We start from the raw sequence: 9,230 nt of genomic DNA on the forward strand, positions 1-9,230 counted from the left end.
TGTGTGTGTGTGTGTGTGTGTGTGTCTGTGTGTGTGTGTGTGTGTGTCACACGGGTTCACGTGCCGCAGCGTGCCTGTGGAAGTCCAAGTCCACTGTTCTGGAGCTGGTCTCCTCTTTCCACCTTTACATGGGTTCCAGGGATCAAACTCCGTTCTTCAGGCCTGACAGCAGGGGTTGTCACCCAATGGGCCATTCTCGCCAGCCTCTACCTCACTGTCAGTCAAGCTCTCAGTTTATCCGGAACTTTCTAGGTTAGGTTGTCTGCCTAGTGGGCCCCAGGAGTCTTTCTCTGGTGCTGGGAACACAAACAGTCACCACCACTCCCGACTTGTTACCCAACTTCTGGGCACTGGACTCAGGTCTCCATGCTTGCACAGATGGTTACTGAGTGACCCATCCCCAAGCCTCCACAGGGGTCGCTTTGGGAAGGATGTCGTCTGCATGCCATCCTCACCGGACACATCATCTTCTTAACCCCTTGTTCTCCCTACCCTGCTTCTGTCTAACAGCTCAGGAGAACATATCCAGGCTCCAGAGTGAGACACAGCCCACTGTAGAAGCTTCTAGAAATCCCCACTTATGTTCCAAGGGGCTGGTTTTGTGGGGAGGGTAGAAACTGAGACAGACACCTCTTCAGACATCTTGGAAACAAATGACAGATCGAGCTGGAGTTTTAATTAGAGCCTGGGATGAAATTTCTTCCATCCTGGAAACTAAACAAGTTAGGGGAAAGTGAAAAAAAAAATCTAAATATAGTTTATGGACACAAAAAAGAAGATCTGAACTAGCAGGACTAGGCAAGAGCCCAAAGGTAAATTGGAGCATGAATTCAGCAGGCACGCGATCAGATGAAATATACTTTTAAAGCTTCTCAAACTTCTGGATTTTGTTGCTCTTGAACGCGACTGAAGAAATGGAAAAGGCATGGCCGCAAGTTTTCTTGAAGCCAGGGGAGCAGACACTCTTGAGTCTGACAAGCTAAACTCACCTCTGAAATGGAAATGTCCACACATCACCTGGAGGGGCCAGACAGCAGCCTAGCTTCACCCTTCATCTCTGGAGACACCATGTGGGATCAGTCTCGGGGATGATGCTATGCCCTCGGTGGTGGTGGTGATATTTTCCCCGTAAGAGCTTCCAGGCTTCATGTGGGATTGAGGTGGAGTATGAAGGTGGAGTAGGGGGAGGGAGAGAGAGGGATCACTGGGGATGAAAGAGGGCACTGCATATCAAACAAACCACAAGCAGACAAAAAGTTTGGATTCCTTAGAGACGTTTCGACATTTTCAAAACAAGTGAGTGAGGGAGTGGAGCCTCACCAAATGTGCCGCCCTTAATTTAAGGTAGTAAAGACGCTGTTTCCTTTGTATTGTGCTTTCTGAAGGCCGGACTAATGGAGGCTGATGGATGCTTTTGCAAATAACACTGTACTTAATTCCTCAACTTGCTGGGGCTTGCCGCTTCCACGGGACATTTAGGAGGAGGTTGATATGTTTGCTTTTCTGGTTCATAAGAACAATCACAAAAGAAAGGAAGACCGTATTGGAGGACTAACGACACGACTGCTTGGCAGTGACCACGTGTATGAACGTTGACAGATGAAACCTCTGGATGTACTTCCTAATCTGTACAAGGAGTGCATAGTATTTTCTGGTCACTGTGGTGAGATGTGTGACAAAAGGAACTGAAAGAGAGAAAGGCTTACTTTGCTCCTAGTGTCAGGGTCCAGTCCACCATGATGGGGAAGTGTCGGCCATAAGAGCTGAGGCCGTTGGCCACATGTGTCCAGTCAGGAAGAAGAGAGAAGGATGTTGGAGCTCAGCTCACTTTCTCCTTTTGATTTAGCCCAGGACCCCCGTCTGTCTGTGGAAGATTTAGGGTCAATCTTTCCATGTCAGTTAATCTGGTCTAGAAATTTCTTTCCAGACATGCTCTGAGGTTTGTTTCCATGTTGATTATAAATCACATCATGCCATCAAGATTAACCATCATATCGCTGGATCCACTGAACCTTGGGTTCTGGGAACTCAGATTGAACATTCTAGAGTTTCAAATGATCTCATTGTTCTCCGCTGGTAAACAAAATCAAAAATTCTTACTTAGTCATTTCTAGTGAATTTCATAAATTCTCTTTAAAAGAATGTATCTCCATCTATCTATCTATTTATCTACCTACCTACCTATCATCTATCTACCTACCTACCTTCCTACTTATCTATCATCTATCTGTCCATCTGCCCACCCATCCATCCATCCATCCATCCATCCATCCATCCATCCATCCATCCATCTATCCATCATATCTTGTTTTCCACGGTTGCAGGCCTGTGACACTCATTGTATCCATGTGGGTTCTCTTCCCATCCCCCTCTTTTTCCTGGCATGATCTCACCTTCCTTTCCCTCTGCTCTGCATATGATTGCCAGTAAGACACAACTGGAACCCTTGGGAACAGTGAAAGTGTGAGAGGAAAAAGGAAGGAAATAAAATAGAAGACCATCAAGAGGAACATGGGATGAGGAAAGGCTTGATGAAGAGTGAAGTTAGAACCACCAGGGGCCTTCGGGATTGTGGGGAAGGGCTCTACCATCATGGGCTCATCGGAGCTCCAGGGGCTCAGACTACAAACGGAAGGAGCGATGCTTCAGCTGGCTTAGCTGCGAACCCATCTGTTTCTTCTTGAACTCTGTGGAGATTTGTGTGACGCAAACACAAGAGTGGTTCCATCTGAGAGCCTCCACCGCGGGAGTGGGATCTACTGATGTAAGGAGCGGCAGCACCTCGGAGAAATTCCAGAGGTCTTCCTGAAGACCTCGCATGAAAGACTCAGAGACTGGACTTCCAAGAAATACGTAAGTTCAGAATGCTGTTTAGATCCGTGGCTAAATCTCACTCCACCACAACTCCGCTCACGCTTCTATTTCAAGCAACACTCAAGGCAGGGTCCACCTAAGAGAGCTGCACACACAGCTTCTAACAGGAGTGGGTGGAATCGCCAGGCGCCCCCTGCTGGCAACCGTATTCAGCAGCTCCTGCTCAGTCTCCGCGTGGACTGGCTGCCAAGCCCACACCCCTGTTTGTTAACCAGGGGCTTAGCACTGCAGAGAAGCCAATCCGGATGACCTGCACGTGGTGGTCACCTGAGAGCCTTGCGATCCTGTGAGTACACAGCTCTGCACCAAATAGCATTCACCGAAAGTTGACTAGGTTGAAACTTCATGTAGCTCGTACTTGCCTAGCGTGCGCAGGCTGAAGTTTGATCCCCAATACCGTAGACACAGACAGAAGAAAAAGTGGGACTTTTTTTGGCAAAGCGAAGCCTTGTTTAATGTCAAGTGGATGTCAGCCTTGGCTGGGGGCTTGGAAGGAGCAAGGGGACTTCTAAGAGCTGATCATACTCTTCCTTGATTTTAGTGTTGGCATCCTCAGCCTATGGAAATGATAAAAGTTTACCAAGTAGTATGATTATGATTTTATGCCTATGAGTGTATGTAATAGCTCAATTAAAATGTTTTTCCTTAAAAAAGTGCCTGCCTTAGGGTCAGAGTCCATCCTTCAGCACAGTGTCCATCTCATGGTAATTGTCTCACCATGGTTTCCAGTAGGTGCTTCCCAAAGGCTGACCGTCCAGTTCATAGACAGTCACAGCATGGCTGTGTCCTCACAAGGAGACTAGGAGGAGAGCTTTGTACACTCTCTTCTGTGGGGGTCCGAATCCTGGTCACAAGGACTCCATTGTCATGACCTCGTCACCTCTGAAAGGCTTCACCTCCTACACCCGCCCACTGGAGGCTGATGGACTTAGGAAAAGACACTCACTGCATCGTGGTAGGTATCTATAGTCACAAAATGAACTGCTCTCCTTTGGGACCCTCGCTCCAACCATCCATCTGTCCTCATCCTTCAGAAACACTGGCTTCTAGATAAGATGCCACTGAACACACATAGTTTACAGACGTCAGCTGGTGACATGTCGGTGTGTTGCTGTGTCCCCCTGGCAAGGAAACTCGGTGGGCAGGTGCTTGGCCTTTTAGTTCCAGTAAGCACAGGATAAAAATCTTAGTCTTAGGGAAGCCATTGCTAAGGACAAATGCACACCTTCTGGGTTGTTGAACGCCATTGTTACAGGAAAAGAAAGAAACCCAGAGGCTCTGAGAAGGCTAAAGAAACTTCTCAGCTGGTGCTTTCTCACTCACTGGAGAGAACAGATGTACCCTGACATTTCCAGGAGAGCCCACTTCCAAAGATTCTATTGTCACTATACAATTTATTAGTTCTTATGTCTAAAATGTACTTAAAATGTTTTTTTTTCAAACAAAAGCATGTTTAAAGAAAAGTGATAGTTGTGATATAACTTTTTGGAGGACCCTCTAAGAGTAAGTTGCCGACTCAGTGTTGTATAAATTGAGGACATGACTGCTTCATGGTTTGGTTGGGGTGAAAGTTTTTTATGGTAGATGAGAGAGAGAGAGAGAGAGAGAGAGAGAGAGAGAGAGAGAGAGAGAGAGAGAACAGCCAGAGGAATCCGGAAGAGTCCAGAGCAGAGAGAGAAAGTAGTAGATTGAATATGGCGAGCAAACATTGGCCATGAGAGAAGTGGGAACAAAGCAGAGACAGAGAGAGGGAGAGCATGGGAGAGCAGAGAGGGGGGAGGAGAGAGAAAGAGAGAGAGAGAGAGCATGGGAGAGCAGAGAGGGGGAAGAGGGAGACAGAGAGGGAGAGAGAGAGAGAGAGAGAGAGAGAGAGAGAGAGAGAGAGAGAGACTGAACAAGAAAGATAAAAGAGTGACCATAGCCAAAATAGCAGGGTTATAAGGAGAATGAGTCCCTGGGATGGGGGGAGCCCATGAGCTGGAGGGATTTTAGGGTAGAGGAGGAGGTGAGAAGGGCTAGGACGTTAGCATGGACTCTGAAATGTGTACAGGTACCTGTGACACTGAGGGAGCCTGGAGGCCAGCATGCTCTTTGTGATAGCCATGGTCTCTTTTGCCAGTGAGAAGGGAACCAACCCCTCGGTAGAGCTTCACAGGTTCCTGAGGCATGCTGCCTTTTGTCTAACTGTCGGAATTTGTGGGAAATCTGACAAACATCACCTCTCCCTGAATGAATTGCCTGCAGCAAAGCATTCTCTTGCAGGGTGACAGTGCACTACCAGATCCAGGAAGTTTACGGGGACACGTCATGACCGGTAGGGGTGGGGAGGGCGACACTTCAGGCTCCCTTGTGTTCCACCAATTGTCCCAGTAAAGCCCTTTCCCACAAAAGGTACAGCTGAGAATCTTGCTTAACTTCATCCTCCTCCAGAAGCCTGGGCTTTCCTGGGCTTTCCCACTTGAAAAGGTCACAGGCCGATTACTCAGAACAATGTCCCTCCATGTGAGCTTCTCCGATGTGGTGGTAATAACCTAATATGTCCTCAAAAGCTTATGACAGGTCTGGGTGTCGGCTGACGGACTTGGGGGGGGAATCATACTAATGCTTCTCTCACTGTGATGAAACATCCAGCAAGAGACAACACAAGGGAGGTGGGATTTATATGACTGACAGTTGAATGAGACTCTGTAACCCATCATTTTGGGAAAGGCGTGGTGGTGGGGTTGGGGGGGTGGGGGGTGGGTAGTCAGCTTGTCACAACACATTAGCAGTCAAGAAGCAGAATCAACCAGAAGTAGAACCAGGTTCCAGAACCTCTTGGCCCACCTGCAATAACACACTCGTCCCAGCAAGTCTTCATCTCAAACAGTGTCTTGGGCCAGAGACCAGGTATTCAAATGCAGCTCATGGGTGACATTTCATATTCAGACTATAACAGGAAGTGAATGGGTCCCAGGCACTTTGGCCTAATCAATGGGATCATCTCCTTCCTATGGATTCACAATGTGGTGGCGGTATTGGATGATGGTAGAGAATGAGATGGGCCTGGCTGGAGGCAATAGGGGTATGCCTTGGAAAGATGCCTTGTTTCTTGACTGCTTTATTTGTAGCTCTCCACTCTGTGGTTGCCACCGGCTGATGAACTCTGCTCTATCAAGCTCTCCTCACCACAGTGCTCTGTCCCACGCCAGGTCCGTTGGATCCAGACAACCAAACACTGAAATCTCTGGAACCGAGATGAAGATCTTCCATCTTCTTGAGTTGTTCCAGGAACTGGCAATCACGGTAACAGAAAAACAAAAGCTGTTTTCTCATGAATGAATTTTGAGCGATGATTTTTTTTAATTATTAATTAAGTGACTGCAGAAGCAAGGCACATCTCCTCACATGCTCTCAGATGCCACCAGATGCTAATGTGTGATATGACTCACCAGAGGTCACTTAGTCAATGTGTGACCTGGCTTCTCCCCTCCATCAGTGTTACTCTGTAATCATAGTCATGTGGGAAGAAGATAATTTGAATCTTTGTAAATGTCACACTCATCATCACACTGTCCATTTATTAGTTTGTAAAGTAGCTCTGTGTAGACTGTGGTTCCCTTCTTCTGTGTAGGAAATGGATTATAATTCATTGCTGTCCTTCTTTACATGCTTTAATCATCACCATAGTTGATCTTAGTCGTCACTTTACCTGGGCTGAGAGAGAGCTGGGAAGCTGGGAAGATACATGTGTGTTTGTAAAGGCGTTTCCGGTTATCGTGTAGATCAGCAAACAGGGGAAGTTCTGCCGTCAATGTGGGTGGTGCCATCCATGGACTGGAGGGTGAAATCACACTAAAAGCTGAAGGAAATGGGTACTCCCATACTAGCTGGATTCCTCTTGGGGTGACACTGTTTGTTACTGCCACTGATGCCAGAGACATCATCCAGATTATTTAGTCTTTGAACCTGGACTCCAGGAGTGACTCTCCATGGCATTTGGGACCATCAGCCTTGAGCTGGCGTTCCATCTTTGGTCTTTCCTACTCAGAGGCAGAGGCTTCTAGATTCTTGGACTGAACAGCTACTGATTTCCCTGGCTTTCTGGCTACAGATGGCCCGCTCTTCAGCCTCTGATCATGGATGCCAAGCTAACGGATCCCTTCGTACAATTACATGTATGAGCCCCATTCCTCTAGACCATCGGTTCTCACCTTGTGAGTCACAACACCTTTCACAGGGGTCACCGGAGACCATTGGAGAACACAGATATTTACATTATTCATAACGGCAGCAAAATTACAGAGTAACAAAAAGAATGTTGTGGTTGGGGGTCACTACAACCTGAGGAACTGTATTAAAGGGTCAAAGCATTAGGAAGAACTACTGTCCTAGACAATGTAATGTAGCTAGAGTTTTCCTGCCTGGCCCACAGTCAGGACAAATCTCTGTCACCCGCCAGTCCCACAGCCGCTCAGACCCAACCAAGTAAACACAGAGACTTATATTGCTTACAAACTGTATGGCCATGGCAGGCTTCTTGCTAACTGTTCTTACAGCTTAAATTAATCCATTTCCATAAATCTATACCTTGCCACGTGGCTCGTGGCTTACTGGCGTCTTCACATGCTGTTTGTCATGGCAACGGCTGGCAGTGTCTCCCTCTGCCTTCCTGCCCCTCAATTCTCCTCTCTGTTAGTCCCGCCTATACTTCCTGCCTGGCCACTGGCCAATCAGTGTTTTATTTATTGACCAATCAGAGCAATTTAACATACAGACCATCCCACAGCAACGTAACTAATATAACTGCCTTCTAGTTTGGTGAGTAGATCCACTCCGGGATGTATTCCTTTTTCTATGTCCTCATTACTCTTAGAGTACAACCTTATTTTTTGCAGTGAGAGTTAACCATTTCTCCAAGGGGGTCACAGGTCCACATCCACCCACATCGCCATCTTAATTCTACATCTTGCTTTATATGTGGAAAAATGTCAAGTTTCCAGACGACCTCTGATTCTAGCCAGACACCAACTGTCTGCTTTGCTGATGGTGGAGGGTAGTGTGGGGAAGGAGTGGGTTCTGTGTCCACTAACTCCAAGGCAGGGCTGGAGGACACTTCAGAGGCGGCTTCCTATACTGAACACAGTATCGCTCCCTGCGATTTCCTGCCATCTTTCATCTTTCTCTATGTCAGAAAGACCCTACTTACTTGCAGGCTGTTCTCAGGAGTTGGGGCACTTACCACCATCACCCTGCAGTAACTTCCAGGGAGTCCCACAAGAATGATTTACTCGGGGTATGCCTTCATAGATCTAAAAACTTCCCAGAAGGTCCCAGCTTCTAAATATTCCACTGCCTCCCAGGAAAGCCAGCCTGAAGACATAGCCTGTAACACAGGTGCCTTTGGGGTCACCATCCACACATACGCCTTGTGAGCTGTGTGGAGGAAGGCTTCCACTACAAAGAATTTCGACTTTGACTTCAATACAAATGAAAATTTAACTTCAATTGTCTCTAAATGTGTAGGGTTTATTTTTTTATTACAGCAGCTAATTATGTCCCAATACTTCTTTTTTGATCCAGCAGGTGAATGGGTAAGTGAGAGGACATTTGCTTTGTGGATATCCTGTTTCACGTGATCCCTCACTGTCTCCTCCTCTACCCCTTCATTTCTTTCTTCTTGTAATCACATTTGAACATTTCTTACATTTTGGAGGGAACTAGGGGAGGAAATGGGGAGTCCTATTCAAGTTCTATTCAAGTTTCCAAGGCCAACCAAGACCTCTACTAGAATATCAGGGAACTGCATACCGTAGGATTTCGAGTAGTTCATCTAATATTTCCTGAGAGTTTGGCTTCCTTGGAAACTGTGGTGAGGAATGTGGTGGTCAAAATGGATAGTTTCTGGATCTCTATTCTGTGATCCTAATATCCAAAGACTCAACTTCCATCTCTGCAAGAAGAAACTCCCACTGCCTTCCTTTTCAAAACATTGAATTTCGTATAAAAGCTTAATACTAACTTTTTCAATGAACCATGACAATGGGAAATCTTTGGAAAAAAACTGTTAGATGATTCAACTTGCTAAAAACTCAGATAAAGACCTAAGGAGTCAATGGAGGGAGGGGGAATTGTGGTTGGGATGTAATATATGAGAGAAGAATAAAAAATAAAATAAAATAACCAATCAGTCCTTTTCTCAAAAGGCCATAAATGTCGGAAAAGTTAAAAATTGCTGTAGATGGAAGAATCTAGCGTATTCAAAGTAGGATCTTTTTTCTTTATTAAAGATTTATTCTTAATTTTAATTATGTAAAAAAGATGACCTTAGCGGTCAACCTCAAAGGAATGTCATGCATAAAGTTCATGGGTAAACG

The 9,230-nt window shown here is 46.2% G+C and overlaps 2 long non-coding RNA genes across 2 annotated transcripts in view; one reads left to right on the forward strand and one right to left on the reverse strand.

The window, feature by feature from the left end:
- Positions 1-643: 643 nt before the first annotated feature.
- Positions 644-2,804, reverse strand: LOC131894984 (uncharacterized). The gene is made up of 2 exons (XR_009375069.1): positions 2,589-2,804; positions 644-2,073 (listed from the first exon to the last, which is right to left on the reverse strand). It is a non-coding gene; the product is annotated as an uncharacterized LOC131894984 (long non-coding RNA).
- LOC131894983 (uncharacterized) overlaps positions 2,087-9,230 on the forward strand; it is a 28,428-nt gene continuing 21,284 nt past the window's right edge. Inside the window, exons 1-2 of the long non-coding RNA XR_009375068.1 lie at positions 2,087-3,829; positions 6,066-6,159. This is a non-coding gene — a long non-coding RNA (uncharacterized LOC131894983). The remainder of the gene's footprint in view (positions 3,830-6,065; positions 6,160-9,230) is intronic.

Source organism: Peromyscus eremicus, chromosome 18, assembly GCF_949786415.1.
Source record: "Peromyscus eremicus chromosome 18, PerEre_H2_v1, whole genome shotgun sequence".
Taxonomy (NCBI): Eukaryota; Metazoa; Chordata; class Mammalia; order Rodentia; family Cricetidae; genus Peromyscus; species Peromyscus eremicus.